Here is a 27,828-nt window from a genome sequence, read left to right on the forward strand (position 1 = left end):
CGTCCAAACATAACAAAACTTGACACAATGCCTATATACACTATAGTAATTCTTATAATGTTCTTATAGCATCATGAATCACATATAAACACATAAAACCACATATGAGGCACATAGGTCACTTAGTCATCGAACGTCTTGGTCGTCCCTTGACATTGACTTCCAATGCACCTAATCTCTTAGATACTACCTAAAACCCACAATATAAACCCATTTTAGGAGCTGAGACCATCACGACAACCATATTAGTCTCTAGCTTCACCTAATTCATTTTTGTGGTCTTACAATCTCCCCCACTTGGACTACATTTGTCCTCTAATGAGACCTGCCACTCTCCGAACACTACCAAGGATAGAGATTCAATTAACAAATCATAAAAATATCATATAGCACATAGTCAATAAGAAAACAACAATTTCACAAAAATCAAGAGGTTCACAACACAACAAGAAACTAGAAGACATTATATAACTCATCATGCTACAAAAATTTCATTCTTCACTCCAAATATCAAAACCTCATTTTATATTAATTATCATGCTCATATAAATTAATAATACACATATTAAAATAATTTTCAACAAATTTTTGTAAAATGTTACAGTTAGACGACAGTCTTTATAGTGAATATGCTTCACAATCTAACAATGCAACACTTATGAAATTCCTTATAAATGCTCTACAAATCAATTTGATTAAATCATTTAGACATGATCACTATTCAACTATGTGAAACAATTAGCAACCTAAACCAGATGCACATAAATCATGAGGACGATACCGTGAAAGAAAACTTTTTTTCTCATTCAACAAAATTGTAACATTCCGGAAAATTACATGTCTAGTGAAGAGCCCAATAGGTCTTTAATAATGCGTATTGGGGGTACGTAGGCATCCCAATGCCCAATATTGAGAAATATTGGGCATAGTATAGATAACTGGTTAGGGGTACTATCCAATTTTTATATAATACCCAAAAAAGCAAAATATTGGGCATATTAGAAAATATTGTCTTAAAGGGTGATAGCCAATTTTTGTAAGTATTAATGAGCTTTTTTAAGAAATGTACCTGCAATGAAGACCCTAAGATTATAAAAATTACATCTCAACAAAACATATGAAGTACTATGCATCCAAGTGTTAAGCCTAACACTATTCCACATGACCATTCAAACTGATCATATAGATTGAGCAATACCCAAGGATATAGTGAGGATTCTTGGGACCATAAGTAAATATTCCAAATAGGACATCAAGAATAGTTAGTTAGAAAAATAAAACCAACCAATTTTCAAGCGCATGGTCAAAGCATGTGGGACTCGTCCAAGAGGGGACCACCCTAACCGAATTTTGTTAGGGTAGTTAAGGGGAGGCAGGCGTGCACATGGGTTCAACCATGTGGGGCCTAGTTCTCTAAAAAATTATAGACTCTAACCTGCTTCCCTAACTAACTAACTAACCTAAGAGAAACCTAAATAAACTAATTATTGCACCCAACAACCTATGATTTAAATTGTGTGACACCAACCTAATTAACTAGTTAAAGAGACAACTTAGTATGTAACCAAGGATTGTCCAAAAGGTTGGTTGTGGTCCTAAAAACTTAAGGATACTTTATTAATTACCATACGTTGCTCATTTAATTAATTTATCAGCTTAATTAATTAATTTAAATGGACATAACCGAAATCATAATGCAATTTCTAGATTTCGGTTAAGGCAATCAAAAGACAACCTAGTACCTAACCAAGGATTGTCCTAAGGGTTTGTTATTGTCGTAAAAACATAGGTATAATTTAGTAATAACCCTAGGTTGGTCAATTAATTAATTATAAGATCAATTAATTAATTCAAAAGGGCAAAACCGAAATCACGAGGCAATTTCCAGATTTTGGTTAAGACAAGAAAAAGACAACCTAGTTCCTAACTTAGGATTGTCAAAAGGGGTAGTTATTTTTATAACGACTTAAGGTTACTTTAGTAATTACCCTAGGTCACTTAATTAATTAAATTATCCATTTAATGATTAAAGTAAAGGGTTCAAACCAAAATTCTTACACTAACCTAGTACAACTCAAGAAACATTCTAGTATGTAACCTAGGATTGTCCAAAAGGGTTAATTATGGATCCAATGATTTAGGGGTACTTTTGTAATTAACCTAGGTCCCTTAATTAATTATATTATCCATTTAATTAATTAATTTTAAGGGGCAAAACGAAATTTTTAAGAAAAAAATCTAATATTTGACTACGTGTTTTGTTTTCCTATTTCTAGTCAATCTTGGAGGGGCTTTTTAGTAATTGCTTTATTTAATTAATTAATTAACTAATTAAGAATTATTTAAATGAGTCAATATCAGTTCCTAAACCTAAAAATAACAATCAATAACTCAGAGAACACAACGCTAAAAAGAACGAAAGAAAGAGGCAGAAAGTTCATAGACGTTTTAAACGATTTCAACGTTTCTTTAAGTTTTTGTTCAAGGTGGTCTTCGTAGATTAAGTTCTAATTAAGATATGCGTTTCTCTCCTGTACTCCTTCTCCAAGAGAATTTTCTTTCAAATGATTTAAAGATCTTGAAAATTAGGGTTGTTCTCGTATTGTCGTCCAACTCCCTGTCCCTAGTATCCCTTTCGATTAAATGATGAATAGGTTGGAGATCATGTTGTTGGAATGTGGTACTGGCTGTTCTTAACATGTATTGTTCTTGAACTATGAATAATAAATGAACCTATGACCTTGTAGTCGTGTAAATTTAATATTAACAGGTAAATCAAAAACCTATGATATGCTAAGTTACGTTGGTGATGTGTTAAGTGATTTATGTGTTTTGGACGAATGTTGACTTGATTTTATTGTGATGTTATGAAGATGCTAAGTTCATAGAATATTAATATTATGCTGTCCAAGATATTAAAAAATGTTATCACTAAAATCCAAAAACTAAGATTGGCTTAAACGACATCGATGAAATCATATCTTGAATGAATTGCCTATCTTATGCCAACAAGTTGGCTAACACAACTTTGTCAAAAAGGATGCATTCAAATATCTACGAGTTTATGTAAATGATTGAAAGATTTTTTAATGGTTCATACAGATTCAATTTGACTAAGAACATATGTTAAATTTGCTTATGCCAACAAAAACGGTTATGTAGTTTAATATCCAAATGTTGAGGCCAATACTAATCATATGACAATCTTGTGTAGTTAGAGTATACTATTATATTATAAGCACTTCTAAAGTAATTCAATGAATTCATAACGAAGGGCATGCCATTCATTCGGACAACTCCCAACATTCTCTAAAAGAATGAACTATGAACATATGTAACTCATTTAAAGAAGTACTCATAGTGCATAAACGATGAAATGAAGCTATTACACTAAAGTAAAGAAGCAACGTGAGTTATAACATAATTAAAGGGGTCTAAAATAAGCAAGTGACCAGAATCGGGTGTCAAAGGAAGTGAGACAAGTCCTATTTACAACTAAGCTACTATGTTAAAATAATACTCATGAATGAAGGTTTTAGAATGTGTGAGACTAGTCTCGTTAAGACCTATGGATGATATGTAAGGACAATTCGCATTTTATCAATGTAAAGTAAGGATGATATGTAAGGACAATTCTCATTTTATAAATGTAAAGTAAGGATCACAAGTCATCAAAAGTGTAACTAAATCTCAATCTAGAAGCAAGCTTCCATAATGATTGAGTCAACTCTAATATATAAAGAAGATAATGAAAGTGAACCCAGCACCTATAGACTAGTTATGAGCATGTGCTTACACGTGTAAGTCTTATGAGACGAGGCTTCCATAGAGGTGGATAAGTAGTATCATTAAGTCCCTTGTCTTTGAAATATATTTATCATACATAGGAACTAGCCTATGGTTTCCACCTAAGAGAAATAGGTATGTTTAGGTTTCACCTTGGACAATGATTCAACCTCTTTTCGGTGTGGGGAAAACACCGGATTTTATGTTTTAGTCACATGATCTATGTCAGTTAATGCACACCACATGTTTTTTGTTCACTATAGCCGCGAGCCACTACTTTTTGGTGTGGAGTGAACACTTGAGATGGATTCGTCTTAGCCGAGAATCACCCCTTTTCAGTGTGCGGCTGACACTGGATTTCATGAGTAGCTCACATGATCTAGATTCATTTTAATCAGTGAATTACCTCTTTTCGGTTTGTGGAACACATTGGATTTCATGTTACCTCGCATGATCTTACTTCTAAAGATGTGTCTATGAAAATAAGTTAGAATGATGATGTAAGGTATGTTAAAAGTAAGCTATGACGAAGAGCTTAAGATTGTCAATTGTCAATATCAATACTTATGAAGTTTCAGCAAATAATGAGCAAGGCCAAATAAAGTTGGCTTAAAATTACTTATTATATAATGTCAATAAAGGGAAGTAGAAACATAATGACATCTAAAAAACTCATAACTTCCATAACATGAAATTAATGAAACAGATGGCATAGCCAATAGAAACTGGCTTATGAAATGTTAATGAATACATAAATTAACGAATGACTCATTGGAAGTTAGTGAAATCTATCCTTAGTCATTGGAATACTTAATTCCTTGTGTGTATAGGACTACAATGAATCATTGCACTTGTAAGTAAAACATAGGAATAAAGGAATTATTGAACTACACAACCAGAATAAGAAAAAGACTGAAAAACAAACTAAGTCTTGTGCCAATATTTGAGGATGAATAGATGCCACAACGTATATAAAAAGATTAATAAGTAATTAATGGGCATAGCCAATAGAGATTGGCTTATAAATACATTCATATACAATTTAAGAATGAAATATTTAACTTGTAGGTAAGGCAATAAATAATGGAGCATGGATTATGAATAAACTATAGGATGGGCATAGGCAAAAAAATTGTCATATATATATAATAATACCCAAAGGAAATAATAATGAAGAATCTAAAGTAGAGTAGCCGAATCATGTCCTTCGTCTTGTGAATTGCTTACTCGATTCATTGTAGGTATGGGATTGTAATGAATCATTGCACTTGTAAGTGAAACATAATATCAAATGATATCCTTGAAATACATAACAAGAAGAATAAAAAGACTAAAAATAACCTAAGTGTCAAAAATAGGGCTCTCGGGTTTGGACTATCAAATATCCAAATCATCGTTCGAATTGTTCTAAAATTATGTTACTGATTCTAAGATATTGTAATCATATAGAAATTGTGTTGTGTGCTTTGAATGAATTAAAATACATAATATTCATACAACAATTCACAACTAACGATTTAGGAAAGTCTAGTGACTGCACTTTCCAGAAATAACATGTTGTTTAGGAAGAGCTTTCCTTGGTCATGCATAGCCTTATGTGTGTTGGTGCATACACCCATAAATAGTACAAGAAGTGTAATAACCCTATAAAATTTACTATTTTTATAGGTGCAGGTTGGAGAAAAGTTGAAGACTCTTCGCAACGGTTTGGACTCATCTTTTTCCAGACCATTGGTAGGTCCTCTTGATTTCAAGGATTCTACAGTTTTAGTCTAGCATTAGTATTTACACATATCTAGTGGATGTTGTCTCTAGCGTTTCTTACATAAATTTATTTGAAGCTTTGTAATAAGGTCGTTTTGGCAAACTACTATGATATGTTATTCATTGATTTCAATTGATTCCGCAATTTGTTAGATGGTTGTCCTTTACCTTGAGCTTAGTATATGAGGTATCTATGTAAGAAGCCTATGAAGTCTATGTATACTTCATTAGTTTAAAAAGTTTTAAATTTCGCGCAAATTCAACTAGATGAATGTCATGAATGCAAGAAGAGGCTTGTCTGCGAACTCTGAGAGGTCAACGACGGCGGTTGCAATTCTTATTCAATAATTTTTTACGTGACAAAAACTTCAATCAAAACATGCATATTATAAGGAAAATATTTTCAACTCACCATAAATAAAACACTAAGAACAATTTGTTTTAGGATTGAATAAACACATAAAGAAAAGTTAAGGGTACTTCACTCCCAACAACCATACACCCCTACATAGGAGAAACCTATTCCACGGTAAACATAATGTTCACTACAAGGAACTCCCTCAAGGAACATTAAACATTACTAATACTTTCTTACAAAGGTCTACCATAAAAAAAACTAAATACTCTCGAAAGGTCTCATCATCTAACCACTACATCCCCCTTACTAGGAGAACTCACCATTACTATTTCAAATCTCGTCACCTTCCTTTCTATGGTTGGGTCTTAAGCGAATTCAAACCGCCTTAAAAACCACTCCTTCACCTTTCTAACAATATAACTTACCATTATTTCCAACCTAACTACCCTTCAAAAGGTAACCTAGCCAATCTAAGGTCAAACCAACCGTATATCACACTTCATCTAACAAGTCACATCCCATCTTTTCTCTCCCTCCACCCAAACTTCATAATGTAACCCTCAAAGGACAAACACATAAGGGAATCAAGGGAAAGACACCATAAACAAAGCTCTTAGGCACGACTAGATGAATGAGGAAATGAAACTTTTCTAGAACCCAATAGCCTCCTATTTATAATGTGGCGCACTTCACATTATAAACAAGACTCTACTAGATGTGGTTTATGAGACAACTAACACACTCCCTATACCTTATACTCCGATAACAACTTTGTCACGACTCGAAGGTACACCCAAGAAGTTAGAACATCATTGTGTCGTCACAGAGCAAATGAGACTTCAAGAAGTCTCATATAAGCCTCTCGTCTCATTCATTGCATAATAAACATGTTAAAATAGGTACGAATTTAAAACTCTCTTCACACACGAAGAACGCTTTCGTAAACATTACACAAGCAGAAGACAATGATTTAAAAATTTAAATCTTTACAGCATCTACTTGAACCGTCTAAACTTTAGAGTATACAACACTTGGTACTAATCCCATAAAAGACAATATATAAAGGCTATGACATGTGGGACATGTCGATATTGTCCTCAAATCGATGAGGAACCACCAATATTTCGTCTTCAAACCTTAGAAACCTATCCATCCTCCATGGATATCAAGACTTCCAATTCCCCAAACTTTTGTCAAAAAAGGAAAAAAACGGTTAGCAAATTAGATGTACTAAGTATGGAAGCCATGCAAAAACAATGAAAAAGGCACATGAATTTTTAACAAAACTTCATATTATAAAAAAAATTATAACATTTGACAATTTAGAAACACTAAAGAAATCATTTAATCAAAAAGTCACTTTTAAAAAACATTAGAGTGAATTCACTTCACTTTGCAGTGAACTCAATTCACTGTTACAGTGAAGTCCTTCACTTCACTTTAGATATCTTCTAGTATGTAGTTGTCCCAATTAATCCTTTGCTAAGACTCACATTAGAAACACAATAGACACCGCCCATACAACCTACCTGAGCATGCCTAAATGATCTTCAAGACTACTTATAATGAGTCACATACACACTTACAAGACATCAAACATATCAACATATAGATAATATGACATTTCCTCATCAAAGGATATCAAAAGACTTATATAAGTACATTAAGATGATAAATTCCATGATTGATCTCTTCAAAACTACCAAAATAATCCGTAAGACTTCCTATATTTTTCGGACTATGTCCACATAAACAATCATCTAACGACTGTCATTTTTAAGACTTATCTAGTTAAGATAAGAAGTTACTATTCCTATACCCCCTTCATGCCTTAACTAAAGAACCCTTAACTACTCTAGGTAAGTACTTATTCATTCAACATATTTTCTTTACTTAAGTCATTACATCCGTTAGTTCATTTAATAGTCATTCGTCACATAAAGGACATCCAAGTAATGCTCTTGGAGGAGACCTAGGGACTCTAACTAACACCTTAAAATCCTATTGTGCAATGCCTAGATAGTGCCCCATACCACCAGTTAAACTTCATAGAACATCTCTAATGCTAGTAAGTATCCCATATGATGAGCACAGACAATAACCGACATAGACCATGGTAGAAAAGCATGGAGTACGGAGTTCTATCCTTCTCCGATAAGGGTGCTCTACTTGCCAAGGGTAGAATTAGGACACATCCTATGTAGGAACATGATTAAGGAATATGAAGGGCTTTTATGCACTATTCTCATTCTGAAGTAGAGGTACATGGTACTATAGTCTCATTCTAAGATAGAGACACTTCCCTTAACATAATCACTCGATTCTAGCCTTGGTTCTCATAGAATAATTGACATTAAAGGATCACATGAAGAGGTTCCTTATCTAGTTCATAACGTAATCGCATTCACCCTACCAAAATGTTTCACTAGGGCTACCTTTCAATGGTTACTAAGATATATCATTATGACATTTCTAAGGATGATATGATGTTGTTTCATCCAATCCACCCTATGTCCACCATTCCTTTATATTAAGGATACCATTATGGCTCTCGACTTCAACATTCATAACATAACCTTTTCAACGTACATGACCTTCTTAACATCATCTAAGGTCTCACATTCATTCATTCATACTTGACAATGGTGAACTAATTCTACCTAGTTAAGACATCTCATATTCACATATCATTCATACATTTATGAAGTAAGGGACATAAGTCTACCGAAACAAGACACAACATTCTTTACTTTATCACATGTAGCATATCATTCTTTAAAGCAATTAGGAATAACCCTTATAATCCTTATTTCATCCTATACATTACTATACAATCATCAATGTAACCATCACAACTCATATTGTCATGTAGGAACAATCATGTATCAACATCTAAGACTACACATATAAGGACATAGTCATAGCCTACAGATCTCCTAATATACATACAAAGAACACATACTTACACATTACTTCACATGTACATAGGTATGCTCATACTTCACATAAATAAAATATACAAATCATCATAATACTTCAAATAGTGTCGACAAGGTCATGACCATCATATTGCATAAAGTAACGCCAACATGGTCACATAAATACACATAGCACCGCCACCATAAGTGGACCATACGAATCACAACATAATTGATGTCTTATTAACATATAATTAAAGGAATTAGGGAAGCCTACCCCACTCCATCTTACCACTTCAAATACAAAGCTAATCCATCCAATTTGATACCATAAGGCCATTACACATGGCCATGAACATTAACTCAATGCGTAAATCATAATGCTCAATTAATATATGTCAATTCAATATATTTATCAATATAATACCAATTAGAAATCAATTGGATACAATCCTTACTCTATTCAATAGCCCATAAAAAATTGCATTAGAATTCATAAGCATTAATTTAATATCAAATCAATAGGCTTAATAGTCAAAATATCTAAGAATATTCAATAGACAATTGATAAAATTTAAATAGCACATAAACCAATTTACCACAATATATGCATTAATCAAAAGCTCATAACAATCTACACATGAATTCATCAATATCAAAGAATGATCATATAACTCATATTTTAGTCAAAGTGTGATATTCCTGAAGGTCAAGGGTTCAAGGATAATTTTGTTAGAAAACATCAATTAAACATCAATAATATCATATGTTAATGTTTGAAATGAATTTATGCAAGAACCCTAGACTTAGAGTAGTTATTGGACTTTTCATCTTTTTGAAATCTCTGAAAATCATCTTCAAAATCATCTCTAAGTTGATAGAAAGCATTAGATGAAAAACTCCCATACCTTATTATAAGAAACCAATGCTATTGAAGAAGAAACTCCATTAATGGACCATCTTAAATCTCCACCATCACTTAGAATTCTCGAGGAGGTTTTAGGAGGAACTTTTGGATGGAATGTGTTTTGATTTAGGTGTTAGAGTTATAATGAGAGTTTAACGACTTATATACTCTTTACATACCCATAAACAATCAAAAAAACTATCATCACATTTTATAAGACTTGGTATGAATTTAAAACTTTACCCCTCAACTTAACAGAAAACAGGCAGGAAACAGGCAGCACCATCGACGCCCATATCGACGGTCAGTAGTCTCACCCACGCCCCGTCGGTAGGGTCTCGTAGGTTGAACCTCAAACTCTTAAACCTGCAGACCAAGTGGTTCCATCGATGAAACCCATTGACGAGTCATCGACTGGTCGACTGGTCGTCGTTTGGGTCAGTCGATTGTCACTGTCTGGCAGTGTTGAGCTTCAAGTTGAGGTCCTCCTTTAGGACCCCTTGAAGGTCCTACATGGAGTCGTACCTGGTCGTTTCAAACCCAAATATGTTGGCATACGAGTTTAGGACCTTACTATATGAGTTTCATCAAAAACGAACACGTAAAACTTGATGAAACATACATAGACACGCAAGGTCATTTCAAGGGAAACCTTTCGAACGACATGGACGTTCTTGGACGTTTGACCTCAAATCTTGATGAAACAAGACACACTGCCTATATACACTATATAAACTCTTATAATGACCTTATATCCTCATGAATCACTTATAAACATATAAAACAACATATGAGGCAGATAGGTCACTTAGTCGTTGAATGTCTTGGTTGTCCCTTGACGTTTGACTGCCAATTCACCTAATCTCTTAGACACTTCCTGACACCCACATTATTAAAAATTTTAGGTCCTTAGAATGTCACGAAAACCATGTCAGGCTCTATATTCACCTAAGTCATTTTATGGGTCTTACAATATGAGTGTTGAAGAGTATTCACTGATGTTCACTATGTTGTCTAGGTATGCTCCATTCTTGTTATCTAACCCTAGGGATGAGATGAGTAGGTTAGTTATCGTTGTTGCCGACCTAGTGAAAGTTGAGCGTGATACGACAATGCTCCATAGTGATATAACTTGTCTACGTTTGTGGTGTATGCTTAATCTATTGAGGAGTCCAAGCATTGTAGAATATCAAGGAATATTAAGAGGAGTGGATCTAATGACAAAAACAAAACTATGTTTAAGAAGAGGACTCCAGACCGAGATGGACCTACTGATCCTAAGGTCAAACTTTAGAGGGGTAGTGGTTCTCAAGGTGATAAGACTACTTGTGTTACTTGTAGGAAGAAGAACTTTGGGAAATGCGTAGTTGGTATGGAAATTTATTTGGTTGTTGTATAAATGGTCATAAGGTGAGGGATTCTCCTACTATGGTTGATAAAAGAAGAGAGGCCAAGCAAGTTCCTCCTACTTTTTTGGACGGTGATGCTCCAAGAAATAACGCTTCTATGACTCTGGGTTAAGAAATCAAAGTCAAATGATGATGATGTTGGTGATTTATAGTTTTTTCTCATTAGTTGTTATCAATTCCTTCTAAGTTGGGGAGTATGGTGAGTGGTAGAATTGTGATTTGTTGTCTCTACTCTTCTATTCTAGTAAAGATTTAGAGATAGAATGTCTTAGTAGCATGTCTCATGTTTCATTGTGTTTAAGAGTCATATATATATTGAATTTCATTGACTTCTTGCATTGTGCATTTTATGAAGTGTCGAATGTAACACTCCAAAAGTCTAAAACGTACACTAGAGACTAACATGAGTGTATAAAGGTTCAAAACATGTTTTAGGGTCAATAATAGTGTACAAAATTCATTTATGATGTTTTAGAATCAAAGCGTGAAGAATCGTCCATGACGTCTGGAAATTAGTTCAAAAGATGCTAGAGTGCCTTATCCTATTTTACAAGGTTTTAGGAGTCAAAATTGATGAAATATTGTATTAAGGTTTATAATACGTATTAGAGTTTTTTAGAGTCAAAACGTCTTGGTATGACTCCCCAAGGACCAATCAAAGGGTCCTTGAGGAGGACTATTCCATGTTGGCTAAAAAGCTTTCATGCACAGTGTCTACAACAAAGGCCAACGACAGGGCGTGGTCAAATCAACAGGGCATCGATGGCTACCGTATTTGGAATCATAGACATTTTGGCAAAAGGTCCATTTGGACAAGTCTTAGAAATCATCGACGGATGTGCAGGACGGTGAGAGGCAAGGGTGTAGGTCAATCTACAGATCGTCAATCGAGGTCTGGTAGGTCCTGCCACTGTTTTATTTTTATGTTTTAGTTGAGTTTATTTAATTAGTTAGTTTATTTAGGATGTTAATTAGGGATTAGGGGTGGTTAATTAAGTTAGTTAAGTCACAATAGAACCTACACTAAGCCTAAACCCAAAAAAACACCTCTCAATTCCCAAACACAAATTGTAATTCCTTCTATGTACTTTCTCTCTCCAATAGAAGATACATAGAAAAACATATCAAGAAGGGTTATAGGGATGAAATAAGACCACTTTTATCTATTAATCATCAACAGTTAACAATTTATGGGAACCTTTAACCTTCGGGAGTCCTTTCCCTAGAGGGTTCCCCAAAAATTGGTTTTCAAAAAGATTATTTAATATGTGTTCTTCCTATATGAATTTGGTGTTCTAAATTGTTTTGTTTATGATTTATTTTAGGTATTATGATTATATTATGAATCAATAATTCAAGTTGTTGATGCATTAACCTTGTTTGTGGAAGATGACCTTTTCCCCTAAACCCTAGGTAGTGATCTTGAATTGAATTGTCTAGTAATCATATAATAGAATAGGTTAATGTGTGATTTACTATTATATGATGTTATTATGCAAATTTATGGATGAATTTGGGTTGGTTTATCGTAAGACAATGATGATGGATTTGAAAGAGGAATAGGTAAGACTTTGTGGTCTTGAAACCCTAACTCTATTGTGATGACTTCTACCTAATGATGTTCATTCAATTGAAGTATATGTGTTGTGATTTGACTAATTAGGATTGTATGATGTTGGTATTAAAACTTCTTATCTTCTGAATTGTGAGAACATGTTAAGGTTGTCGTTGTATTAGTATAATGTTGATTCACTTGTCTGTATTATTATGATGTGATATAAGGTGTTCATCTTACTATGAGGGTTGTATTTAAAGGTTATCATCATGAAATTCCTAATGAGATAATTATGATGAAAAATAAGGGGTTAGACTCCTATGACCTAAACTAAGCTTTAAATATAACGAATGACGTAAAGGCATTTCAAAAAGATACTTTAGCTTAGTACGGATTGAACTTGAATACGAGAGGTGTTGGCTTTACGTAGAGCAAGATTCGCCATATAGTTCCGCATGAGGTTTTGACTCTCCTATTAAGGACAATCCCCCTTTGGATTCTCATGAGAGAAGGCTCCAATGCCAATGAGCATGTAGAGGGTTCAATACATATCTCCTAGTTCATGAACTATGTGTCCTTTATGGGAATACTAGCTAGTGGATCAATCTACATGCTATGTTCATGTTTGGTACTACTTTAGACGAAATACCACTTTCCATAGGTGTAAGGTCTTACGACAACGGATTCCACACATATCTCTTGTGGTGAATGTTCGTAAAGATAATTGTTCCCGAAAGTAAAATGTAGTAATGAAGTGAATACTAACTAGGATTACTTATGAGGTTTGACTTAGACTATGTAGGGGTATGGGACTTTACGTATGCGTTTCACTAGTTTGCCTTGAAGGAAACCTTAGGAGTTGTTCTTCTGCTCTGATAATGTATATGTCATGTATATGTTGACTTTACATGTTATTGACTCTATATGATGTTAGTTTCACTTATGAGAATATTGTTGGTCTATATTGCTAAAGTATAATGATGGTTGCCGTTGATGCTATGTTATGTGAAGTTAGGCATTGCTTATGGCGCTTTATTTTGTTTTCTTTATTAACTGAAGTTATGGGGATTTCCTTAGTCATTGCACTTATAGACTTGATAAGGGTATATGGGTAAGTTTCTAGTATATGTTAAAATGTTATGAAGTTCCTATATATGCCTTGTGGTTATATTATGATGTTATGAACTTTTATACATGTTGAATTGAATGTACTTGATGATGTTTTTGTTGTGTTGTATATGGTCTTTACTTAAGGATTATGTGATTATTGGCCTATAGGAGTTAGTAGTTGTGCATAATTCTTTTCAGAGTAACTTAGCATATTTTATATGAATTTCCCTTTAAGCATAATTTCAAATGTATGTGTGCATATATTTTCGTACTTAATAAAAGTGGTGTACTAATCCTATTTCTATGTTTCTACAATTTTGTATGTTCGGGCTGGTTTGTTCTTAAGAAGGACACTTCAAGAGTACTTGGACTTTCCCAAGGGTTTTGTAGGTCATCACCACTTCGAGGGAAATAACACTTTAGCATTTGATGCTTATTAGTCTTAAAGACACTTTGTTCTTTCTCTTTTATTTGACTAGTATGATTGCAAAGGCTATGTGTGTCTTTTATTGTATTTATGTATGGGCTATACCCAATTGCTTTACTCTTATTTTACATGGTTATGATATGATATGTTCTTACTAATATAATGTATCTTATATATATATGTGCATAAAAGTACAAGACTATGTAATCTTCTAATACGAAGGGTCTAAGTATACTCGCTAAAAATAAACTATGTGTATGCGACAGTTCTATGTAAACCTCATGATAGATTTAGAAGAAAATTTTTATATTTTCCGCATTTTATCATATGAGTGTATTAATGAATTATAAGAGACTAGTATTTGTCCTCTCTGAGAACGACGACGCCTGTTACATCTAAGGGGTGCTCCCATGATGTGACACATACTATGTTGTAAAATGAGTTTATATGTTTTGTCTTTTATCTTATAATGATATCATACTAAGGTTCTAAAACATGTTTTTGTGATCTAGTGAGCATGTTCACTTTGAATTGATTGAAATTTTTTTAAATAAGTGTTCTCAAGAGTGTGGCCTGTAATTAAGGATGAAAAGATGTATTAAGCATTATAATGTGTGGATAAGGAAGTTCCTCATATATGAAACGAATAATGTAAGTCTTATTGCATAATGAGTCGTATATTAGTTTCTATGTTCTTGATGTGTTGTGAGTCTCTTGATTATGTGATATTGGTGTTCCTACTATGTATGTGTATTGTGTATTGTGTGGTATTGTCTTGCGTTTCTAGTCTTTAGTTTCTTGTCTTTTGAAAGTGCCTAAAATGAAGAAAGTGTCATTCGAGGACGAATGTTTTCCAAGTGGGGCTAACATGTGTGTCATGAAGTTGTAATGTCCTAAAATTCTTTATAATGATTTTATGAGGTACTGTCTAAAGTTTTGATGAGTTTGGAGGTCAAACGTCCAAGAAAATCCAAGACGTTCGAATGTTTTGCCTTAAGACATGCTTGTGTGTCCTTGTGTGTCTTTGAATATTTTTATGTTTTTTGGAGTTTAAATTCAAGTGATTTATATACAACATGTATGCAAGAGTATTAAAGGTGGAAACATCCGGTAACTACTCCCCAAGGACGGCTTTTTGGGTCATTGAGGAGGACCAAGCCTTAAGCATGCGAGCTGCTCAAGGCAGCATCAAGTTAGGCATTGACGGAACCAGTCCATGTTAAGGACTTGGTCCATCAAAGTCAAAAAGTTTCTCCGCATGACAGTCACAAGGCGGACTCCGATTTCTAGGAATTTATTTTCAAAAATCATGCGAGAGACGCTCCGCGTTGCAGACTTATTTACCGACTATAATTCCATAAATTGAAGTTAAGTTACACTTACTAAAAATTGTCCAAATGATGTGGGGGGTATGTTGGGTACTTTTGGATTTTGTTATTGACCGTTTTTAAGTCATATTTAACCTTTTTTCCATGTAAAAACCCCATTACTCGTTAAGAAATCAAAAACCCCAAAACCTTCTTCTCTTTGAAATTCTCGCAAAGTTTCATTCGAGGGAAAACTCAAGCTCAAGCTAGAAGGTGATTTCTCAAGTGATTTCTTCTCCAATTTACTGGGCTTTTGATAAAAAAAAGGTATGGTTCTTCATCCCTGAATCCTCTTCCACTCAAGGAGCCAATTTTAATGGTTTCAAAACATGAAATCTTCTATTTTGAATTCTAGTCATGGGTTTTTGCATAAAATGATTTGAATCAATGATTGAGGATTGAATTAGTGTTAATTGAATGATTTTAGATCAAACTATCTATGAACCCAATCTATACAAGAAATTCGTATTTGGCCCATATGTGGGTGATTTGATTAATGATTAATTGTATTAAATTAATGTGTAGGTTACATTGGTCTATTCAATTATATAAAGGTCATGTTAGAATTTTACATAATCTTCCTTAATTTGATTATTTTCATATTGTATCTTGATATATCAATTGTATAGATTGATTATTGGTTTTAATTAATTTTTATGTCTATGGGTAAGAGTTGTAGGAATTGAATTAGTTGAATTGGTTATGGATTGGATATGTTGTGATTAGATTGGTGGTATGTTGACCTAACCCATACAAAATTGAGTAGTATAGCTGTTTCAATTATGATAATGATTGGTATGGTCCACTTATGGTAGTTATGCTTATATTCTATATTTCATAATGATGTGGCCTCGCCGACATTACTTTATGAATAATGAAAAATGTGGCCTTGTCAGCATTACTTTATGTATCATGTAGTTGTCATGTTATAACATGGTTACGTGATCAAAGTTGAGGTCTATATGAGTTATGTGTATCTATGACGTCAATTATGTGTCTTCTAAATAATTATAGATGATCATAATAGGCTATATAGATTCCTTATGTGTTAATTCTTGCTATTGAACTATGAACCTTCTTATTTGGATATATGAGACTTTTGAGTATGCTTAGTTGACCCTATATGCTACTTAGATGATATTGTATATGTGTTAAGATGGTAATGAAGTGTGTCTTGTTTTGGTAGACCTATTTCCCTTACTTGATACACGAAGAAGGTGACTATGAATGTCACGACCCACATGTAAAACCTAGAAGTTAGGGTATTATTAGTTCATGGCACGGCGTACTTTACCTCTCGGAGGTCTTTTACAAGCCCTTTCTTATAGTTCATCGCATGTGCATATATGAAGAGTAGTGCGTAATTAAAACTTTTCACAAAAATCGAACATCATTAATTTGAAACAACAGGAAATAGTAAGTATCATATTATCAAATCTTAGACTTAGGAATACTTAAGACATTGCCCATACATCAACATATAGATATAATATGTCAAATACAATGCTTTAATAAAAGAACACTAAAGATAGTGATGCCCTCGAGTCAAGTGAGGACATACTTTAACATTTCTTGAAAGATCCTATAATACAAGCATTACTCCAAAATGTCCTTCATCTATGAATACTTTAGAGATAGGCAAAATGTATGGAATTAGTGCAAACAAATGTACTAAGTATGACATAATGCATAAAATCATGCTAAAAGGACATTTGAGCTAAACATTTTCTTTTGAGTAAAACATCATTGTATAAGGATAAGAACAAAATTTAACATCTTAGAAACATACAAAATATTACATATGCAATTTATAAAATATTGAAGAATTTTATAGTGAACTAAGCCAAGTTACAGTGAACTAAGTCCAACATTACAGCGAACTCTCTTATTACGGAACCCTCTCATCAATGATTATCCTTAGACTCACTTAAGTAAGACAAAGAGACACCGCCCATACACTCTCTCCAGGCAAACCTATATGGTCCTTAAGACTACCTATAATGAGATAAATACAATAACATTACACCATAAAAGAACCTCATGTAATGGTCTTAGAAAAGACCTAGGGAAAGTACATCCTAGTACCTTCAAAGACAACTCATGCAATATCTAGGTAGCATCCCATTCAACTACAAAAACATCATAGAACTCACCAATACAAGAACATATCCCACATGATGAGAATAGTCAATAATCGACAAAGACCATACTATCTTTGCATGGTATCTGGACTCATGAACCTACTCCGATGGAGCGTGTTCCACATGCCAATGGTAGAACTAGGACACATCCGATGTAGGAACATGGATAAAAAATATAAGGGTTTCTTTGTACTCTAGCTACCTTCTTATCTAGATCTACTTCCCAAGCATACTCTCTCGGTGCTAGCAATTTTTCTCATAGAGTAGTTCAATCACAATACCAAGGATGGATCTTCTAGGTCTACCATATAATTGTCTAAATAAAAATAGCACAATGACTTTCCTAAGAATGATTTCATTCCATTCCATCCAACCATTACTAATTCCACCATTCACGCAAGAAGGATAACATTACTGCTTTCAACTTCAAGGATAGCATCACCTCTCAACTAGGTTCAACGTTTCACATAAATGACCCTATTGTTTATGTTCAACCTCACATTCCAACAACACATATGCACACATGAAAAAGCAGCGTAGGAAATCTAAGTCAAGTGTTCACATTCATATACTTCATGTATCAAGTAAGAGACACAAGCCTATCAAACAAGACACATTCTAGTATCATGTTATCATATGTACAATATCATCAAAGTAGAATATAAGGTGAACCAATTAATGTACAAAAGTCACCCTACACACCTCTATAGAACCTCATCATGAACCATCACAAGACTCATATAGCCAATTAGCAAGAATCATACATCAACCCTACACTTACACATATAAGAACATAGTAATAGTCTAACATGATCACCTAATAGCAATAGAATAACACATACATTTATCTTACTCACATGTAGATAGATATGATCATACTTAACTTAAATCAACTGCACAAGATATCACAATATATGAAGTAATGCCGACAAGGTCATCTTAATCATACTTGATCATAAAGTAACGCCAACTACGCCACATAATTCAAAGTATAGCACATAGCACCGAAACCATAAGTGGACCATACCAATTGTAAACATTATTAAAAACCTAAATGACATAATATGACGAGATTTAAGGAAGCATACCGCCAATCTACTCTAACAACTTCAATCCATTGCCAAATATACAAACGGTATACTCAAAGGCCCTTATCTATGTCCTTAATCACCAATTCATTCCAATAATCATAGTACTCAATCAATCTAAATCAATTAAATATGAATTGATCAATCTAAGACAGCCTCTACACCTTAATCTAACACAATTCCTACATAATTCAATAACCCTAAGAAATCTAAACTAGAATTCATTAGCATTGAGACATGATCAAAACATACATAATATATAGCCAAAATAAATATATCATGAATTACATGATTTCATGGAGATTTGGAATTAAAATAATCAAATTAACGACAATTCAATCTTAATACATTTATTCCAAATATTTTATGCAAGAAACCATGGAAGAAACTCAATTTAGAAATTCATCTTTGGAAGAAAGATTTGAAAATCACCTTGAAGATGGGATCCTTAATTATAGAAGATTAAAGAATGAAAACCATACTTCAATTAATAAAACCATGAAAATTGATGAAGAATCACCAAATAAACATCAATCAAAGCTCTTTCTTGAATTTTGGCTCCAATGGAGTCCAAGAGAGTTCTTTAGAGGCTTTGGTTTTTTATTTTGAATAATGAATTAATTTATGTTGTTAGGACTTATAAAACCACTTGAAATACCCTAAATATCCTCAGGTTACTTCCCTGACAAATGGATGCCCATTGACGGGTTGTAGGTCCATAAACAGACCGTCCTGGCTGTCTGTCGATGGGTTCATAGACTGTGACTTTGGGAGCTTAAGCTCCCTAGGCTATTCCTTCATCAATTCCACAAACTAAGAGACATTGAACAGCCTACTGGGTGTCGACTTCCCTCCAGGGATGTGACTACTTATGCAGTTTTCGCAATCAAGACAGGTCTTCCTTAAGGACCCTTGGTTTGTCCTTGGGGACTTTTGCCCAGACGTTTCCAACTCGAATATGCACATATACATTTTAATTACATCTCACCTCATCAAAAACGAACACGCAAAACTCGACGAAACACACTAAGACAAACAAGGTCGTTTCAAATAAAATCATTATTACGTGTTTGACGTTTGACCTCAAGACTTCATGAAACTTTACACACTGCCTCATAACACTATTGTAACCCATTTAAGGACTTTAAAACATCAATACACAAGCATTAGAGTCTAGTTTTATCTAAGTCATTTTAGAGAGGTTACATTCTCCCCCACTTGGTAAACATTCATCCTCGAATGACACTTGGCACTCTCCAAACACTCCGAAGAGTAGAGATTCAACAAACAGAACATAACCATAACACATAACACATTATACAATACACACATTTAGGGAAAACATCAATTTCACATAATAATGAGACTCAAAACGCAAAAAGAAGCTAGAAACAAATCTACGATTCATCATGCCGTAAGACTCACATTGTTCTTTTAAAATAGCAAGAACTCCTTTATATATACATTACAATGCTCATATACATCAATTCAATACACACTATAAACATTTTCAACAACAACACAATTTAGTCAAAATTTAAACATTTCACAGTAAGTTGCCAGGTAATACAGTGAATTATGCAAAATATCCGAAAATGCATGTCCTAGGCAATTGATGATAAAAGCTTGACAATATGATAGATAAAACCAGATAAACACATTCTAAACATTAACATAACCTCATGAAATGTACAATGAGAGGAAGAAATAAAATTCAATTCAAACAAGACTCCTAAATAAAATGCAACATGCTTCATGCTTTTATTACCATCTAGCTCCTCTTCTAACCATATTACCCCACTTAAAAGGAACTCATAAAACAAAAGTGAGAATACTAGAACTTACCAACATCCTCATCATCCGAACATGCCTTTTATCCCTTAGACCGAAGATTAAAGAAGTGATTCCTCTTTGGAGCGACATCTTTTGGATCACTAGGAGGAAATTTCTTACCCTCTTTTCCCCTAGACGCAATAGAATAACAATCATTTATCTTAAAACCATGCTTGCCACATTTATTCTTCCTATTTAGGATCATTGTATGATGTATAACCTCTCCTATGAATAAATTTTGATTCAAATCCTTGATACACAAGTAAATAAATTGATGAATAAAGACGTGGCTTTCGTAAAGGTGTTATGAAAGAATCACCTAGTTGAGGGTGCAACATGGGAGGCCGAGGACGACATAAATTCATATGACCCTCATCTATTTTATAACTAAGGTTAGTAGTTCTTTATAATAATGAAAATAATGACTAAAAATTGAAGTTTCTTGATTTTATATAAAGTTATACAAAAGGAGCATTCTTTATGTCATTACAATGAATTAGAGTGGAATTTACATTTGGATTTGAAATTTGGAAGTTTGCTTGTTTTGAGACATGTCGTGCATTTTGATATTGTGAAGTCTTTATTAAATGATATTTATCATGTTGATAAGTTAAATATATGGCATAATTGACTCATATATGCTATGTTGAGCTCTTGTTGTTGTGAGAAGGATATTCCTCTTTATGTGATGTTGATCCTTTTGGATGGTAATTGAACCTTTTTGAATTGCCTTGTATAAGTAATATGGTTGATGTAGTTTACGTATTGTTGTTGGTTAGGATGCTACTCTTGAGTCAATTCCTTCATTCAAAAGTTTTTTAATGTCATTCGTGGAAGAATGTTCCTAACTGGGGGATAATGTAACACTTCGAAAATCCAAGACGTGTTCTACAAACTAAGGTGAGTTTCATAAGGTTTATACACTGTTTTAAGGTACATTTTATTGATTATAATTCATTTAGGAAGTCTAAAAACAAATATGTCAAAGAACATCCATGACGTCCGTAAACTAGTCAAGGAGGTACTTGCGTGTCTAGGTATATTTGACTAGCTTTTATAAGTCGAAAAGTCATGAAAATTTGTAGAAGGGTGTATAAAACATATTATAGTTGATTCAAAGTCTAAACATCTGGGAATGAATCCCTAAGGACCAGCTAAGGAACCTTGAAGAGGACCCTTGCATTTTGGGGTCAAGTTTGTCTGGGCAATGTGCAGCCAAGAAGGGGAATGACGGGGCATAGGTTAATCGACGGGGCATCGATGCCATTCTTCGACCAATACTTAGACATTTTGTCTAATGGATCATTTGTATCAGTCTCTGAACTAACCTATGGATGTGCAGCACGGAAGGAGGGACAGGCCATTGATGGACCAACGATCCATCGATTGTGATCTGGTCGATTGGGTCTGTGTTTTGCTGCACGTTTTGACATGGTTCATTTTATTAGTTGGCTAAGTTAGGAAGTTAATTAGGTATTATGTAAGGTCTAATAAACTTAGTTAACAGCCTATATAATGTTCAAACCTAATTAAGACTAACTAAACTGCCACAACTCAGAAACCCAAAACTCTCTGCCTTGTCTCTTCTTTCTCCCTCTAGCGAAAACTCCATTGAAGATTAATCTAGGGGAAGGTATGGGGATTAAATTATATAGTTCTTTCCATCAATATTTATCAATTAATAACGTATATATCTATTTCACCTTTGAGACCTCATTACTCGAAGGGTTCCATCAAATTGATTTCCAAAAATTGAGTTTTCAAGTGGGTTTTCATCCAATCAAAATTGATGTTATGAATTGATTTTTTAATGATTTATTTTGGATATTATGAATAAATAAACATGTATTCTAACCCAATTATGATAAATCTTTACGGTATGGTCTAGTTTATAGAAGATTACCCTTAACCCTTCACCCTATATTTTTATCTTGATATGAATTAAGTTTTATTCATTCAATTGACTAGGTTATTGGTTGAATTACTACTAAAAGGTGTTTTTGATAAAATAATTGATGAATTATGGTTATTTGTAGACTTTCATGCTAGTTCTTGAAGAGATGATCTAGGTTATGAAGTATGTTGTGAATTGACCTAAGTATCTAGCCTTAAGCTTTGATCTAGTATTGAATTGTGATGTACTTATTCTTCTAGCCTTGTTATCATGTTTGTTATTGACTTATGATGCTGTATACCCAAAGTGGATTGAATTGAGGGTTTATGGTAAGACCTTGATGATGGATTATGAAGGAGACTTGGTAAGTCTTATAACCCCTATCATTTAATTCAAATTATAGTTAATTGTGATTAATTCACGATGTGGTATTGGAGTATACCTTGTGTTAGGATTGATAGGGTGGTATGATGTTGAATTGAAATGTCTTGATTATGATTTATGAGGTGTTATCTTAAGATGTAAGTGTTATACAGATGGTGAATGATTTACTATTGTGCCTTATGATGATGTGAAAATGTTAATGTGCTATCCTCACCTATGTGAATTGTAATGAAAGGACAATACTCATGCAATTCTTATTGAGACATGATGATGATGATGATGTTTTTACAAGGGTTAGACCCTATGAACTACACTAAGATATGATGATTAATAAAGGAATTAAAGATATTTCAAAAAGGGACTCTAGCTTAGCACCGAGTGAACTGGAGTAAGGAGTGTCCCTTCCCACATAGGGGAGGTAGGATCAATAATGTACTCTTGAGATTGGTGACTATAATGCTTGTAGCAAAAGAGGGTCCCAACTATATATCCTAGTTCTTGAACTATGTAGCCCCCTTAGGAATACTAGCAAGTGGATACACGTAGTTTATGTTTTTATGTTTTGGTACTACCTTGGAAAGTAATTTGCCTTCTTTCGATGTAGGGTTCCATGACACCTTATTCCACATTATCTCATGTGGTCTATGTCGGTTAATGCAAGATATTCCCAAAAGGTAAATTGAACTAAAGGAATGAACTATAACTAAGGTGACCCAAGGGGTTTGGCTTAGTCTAGATGCGAGGGGCGAAAGGCGACCGTTTGCACGTGCACAATGCCTAGGCCATTGGTTTGCAGCACAGGAATCCGACGTCCGACCAGCCTAGATTGCGCTTCATCCGCGTGGGCGCTTGGTGGCATGCATGGCTCGTCCGTGCTACGCCGTTGGGCGCTTGCAAAAACCGCAGATGACCTATGGGAATCTACCTATTCATTGCACTAGTTATCCTTCAGGGAAGTCTTAGGAGAATGTTCTTATGTATGTTTATGCTTATAAATGAAAATGATATGTATATGATGATGTTACATGTTAATGATGATAGGTGATGTCTATTACTCTTATGAACATGTATTTGGTCTATAATGTTAAAAGTATGATATTGTGTACTCTTAACTTTATGGTATGAGAAGTTTGATGTTGGTCATGATTCTTGTTGATTACTTGATTGAGTGAGGTTATGGTTCTTTGCTTTGTAATTGCACTTATGAGTTGATAGGGGTGACAGGCAATTGTCTTACTTTGGTTATGTTGAAGTCTGCTCTTATGCATGCTAGTTGTGGTTATGACTTGATGATAGAGTTACTTTTACTATATGCCTATATACATGATATGAATGTTGAATTTACTAGAATTGTTGATTGTTGTTCTTGTGATGTGCATGGCTATGATTTAAGGAATATGTATTATTCGTTCTTATGGTCTTGTTGAATATGCATAACTGTTTTAAATGAAAATTGCATACCTTTATGAAATGTTCCTTTTCTTAGCATTTTTTCAGAGTATGTGTGCATATGGCTCATACTTAGTACAAGTGGTGTACTAACCCCATTTCTTCCTTTTCCCCCAATATTTTAGGTTCCAATCGTTGAAGTGCTTTCGAGACGACTTAAAGGAGGCTTGGATATCTTACTCATCCAAGTGGGTTAGGTCCTCACTTTTGGAGGATGATGCCACTATCTAGCTAATGGATTTTCTCTGTGTTTAAGACTATTATGTTCTTTCTTTTCCATTTAGTATGATACATTGTATATCCCATGTGAGGCATTCTTACTTTGATGTATAGGCTACGCCCAAGTTAATATACTCTTGTTACATGGTGTACTGTGACTATGTTATATTTTATACATATCTATGTGCAATAAAAGTAGAAGACTAAGTAATATTCCTATACGAAGGGTCTATGTATACTCGATATATATTATATATGTATGTAGAGGTCTATGTAAACCTCTAAGTAGAAGTAATGAATAGTTTTAAATCTCCATTAAATTTTATCTATGAATGTAATGATGTAAGTTAACAGGCTAGTCTTAGTTCTCAAAGAGGACAACGACGCCGGTTACGTCTAGGGTGTATTACAAGATGTGACATCAAAGACTAGTAGGTAGCTCATATGATGAGAATAGGAAATAATTGACATTGTAATACCTCAAAAATAACATAGGTGAATCTAGAGACTAACATCGTTTTCATGATGGTCAAAGGTCCTAAAATGGTGTATAATGTTGTATTGAGGTAGTGTATAGTGTTTTAGGTGATTTAAAAGTGAAACGTCAAGGGACGACCAAAAAGTTCGACGACTAAGTCACCTATGTCCCTCATGTGTGGTTATGCGTCTATATTTGTGTTTCATGATGTTATAAGGTCCTTATAAGAGTAATTCTAGTGTTTATATACCGTGTGTCAAGTTTCGTGATGTTTGGAGGTCAAACTCTTAGAATGTCCATAACGTTCGAAAGGTTTGCCTTGAAACGACCTTTTATGTCTACGCATGTTTCGTCAAGTTTTACCTGTTTTTTGTATGAAATTCATGTAGGATATCCTAAAACCTTATACAAACATATTCGGGTTGGAAAAATCTAGGTGAAAGTCCCCAAGGATCAACAAAGTGTCATTGAGAAAGGACCATTTCCTTGAAGCTAAGACTGCCAAGACAACCCCAAATGACGGAGGCAGTAGATATCTCGTGGGATAGTTGATGCCCCGTCGATGGGTTTAGTGGGTTGACACTTAGGCATGGGAAAAGGCCAGCCAGGGACCAACCTCAGTACCAAACCACGGACCAACAAAACAGTCCGTTGGTTGGGAGATGGTCCGTTGGTGGCTATCCGTCTGTGAGGTTGTCTCCTGCATAGGTCACTGTTATGTCAAGCGGTGAATTGGTAAATTCGCCCCACATATTAATAAGAGAAAGGGAGGTTATTTAAGGGTATTTTGGGTATTTTGAACATGTTTATAAGCCTTTAACACTTGGAAGAATTCATTCCTCAAAATAAAAACCCAAAATCCCTTTGGAGAATTTAGTGGATATTTTTCATCAAATTGGAGGATTATATTTATTTTTGAATGGTTTTTGATCCTTGAAACTGTATTCATCAAGGATCCCAACTTCGAAAGAGTTTTCTAATTTTTTCAAATATGAATTGTCTAATTTCATGATCTATCCATCGGTTCTTGAAAATGCATGTTTTAGAGCATTGAATATTAATTTAATTGTTGTTAAATATATTATTTTAAATCAATAAACCTATGAACCCATGCAACTTTTTGAGTACTTTATGGGTTAAGTGATTTGCACTTAATGCTTATGAATTCTATTGTAGTTTTGTATGGGCTATTGATTGATGTAATAATCATATTTAGTTTATATATAGGTTTTATTATATTGATAAATATATATTGAATTGACCTAGTTCATTGAAAATCATAGTTTATGTATTTAATTATTTGTTATGGCCATGGGTAAGGGCCTTATGGCATTGAATTGGATGATTTAGCTATGGATTGAAGTGGTGAGAATGAATTGTTGGTACTCTAATTCTCTTTATTTTACGTTAATTGGACTTCAATTTTATTGTGATTGGTCTGGTCCACTTATGGTGGTGGTGTTGTGTGCTTAACTTGCAATTGATGTGACCTTGTCGGAACTACTTTAAGTATTTTGATGATCATGGCCTTGTCGGCACTACTTGAAGTACTATCATGATTTGTGTAGTTTATTTATGTGATGTATGAGCATATCTATCAATATGTGAAGTAATTTGAAAGTATGTGTTCCTTCTATGTATATGAAGAGATCATGTTAGACTATGACTATATGCTTATGTGTGTAGTCTTAGAGTTGATGCATACTTGTTCCTTCTTGACTTAATGAGTCGATGATTGTCATATTGATGATGATATGGTAATGTATAGGATGACATAAAAATGATAAGGGTCATTCCTAAGTTATTCAAAGAATGATATACAATCTGTGATAAATTAAAGAATGTTATGTCTTCTTTTGGAAGACTTGTGTCCCTTACTTGATACATGTATGAATGATACATGAATATGAGATGTCTTTACTAGGTAGGCTTAGTGCACCCTTTTCATGTATGAATGAATGATATGTGAGACCTTAAATAATGTTAAGAATTTCATGTAAGTGGAACCTTTAACCTAATGGTAAGGTTATGAACTTTGAAATCGAGAGTCGTAATGTTATCCTTCATATAAAGAATAACAAACATAGGGATGATTTGCTGGAACGACATCATATCATCCTTAGGAAAGTCATGATGAGCTATGTACGTCTCCGTTGTAATGTAGCCCTGGTGGACTTCTTTCGTAGGGTTAATGTTATTGGGTTATGAACTAGATATAACGTTTAGTGTTATTGAATCTATCAGTACAAAGGCTAGAACCGAGTGATTATGTTATGAGAAAGTATCTCTATTTTGAGAAGGAGAATAGAGTACAATGCATCTCTACTTGAAAATGAGACTATAGTGCCTAAAATGCCTCCATATTCCTTAACCACTTTCCTACATGAGATGTGTCTTAGTTCTACCCTTGGCATGTAGAACACCCTCATCGGAGTAGGTTAGAACTTCGAATTCCATGCATAGCTATATGGTGTAAAACATCAAAAATCAAGGCATGTTTTAGAGCCTATCGTGAGTTTCCGAAGTTATAGACTTTGTTTTAAGGTCCATTATAATATATATAATTCATTTAGGAAGCCTAGAAACTAAAACATCCATGATGTCTGGAAATAGTTCAAGGAGGTACTAGCGTCCCTTAACCTACTTGACTAGTTTTCAGAAGTCAGAAAATGATGAAAATTGGTCAAAGGGTGTATAACATGTGTTTAAGTTGATTCACGGTCAAAATGTTTGGGTAAGAC

Source organism: Solanum pennellii, chromosome 11 (genome assembly GCF_001406875.1).
Source record: "Solanum pennellii chromosome 11, SPENNV200".
Taxonomy (NCBI): Eukaryota; Viridiplantae; Streptophyta; class Magnoliopsida; order Solanales; family Solanaceae; genus Solanum; species Solanum pennellii.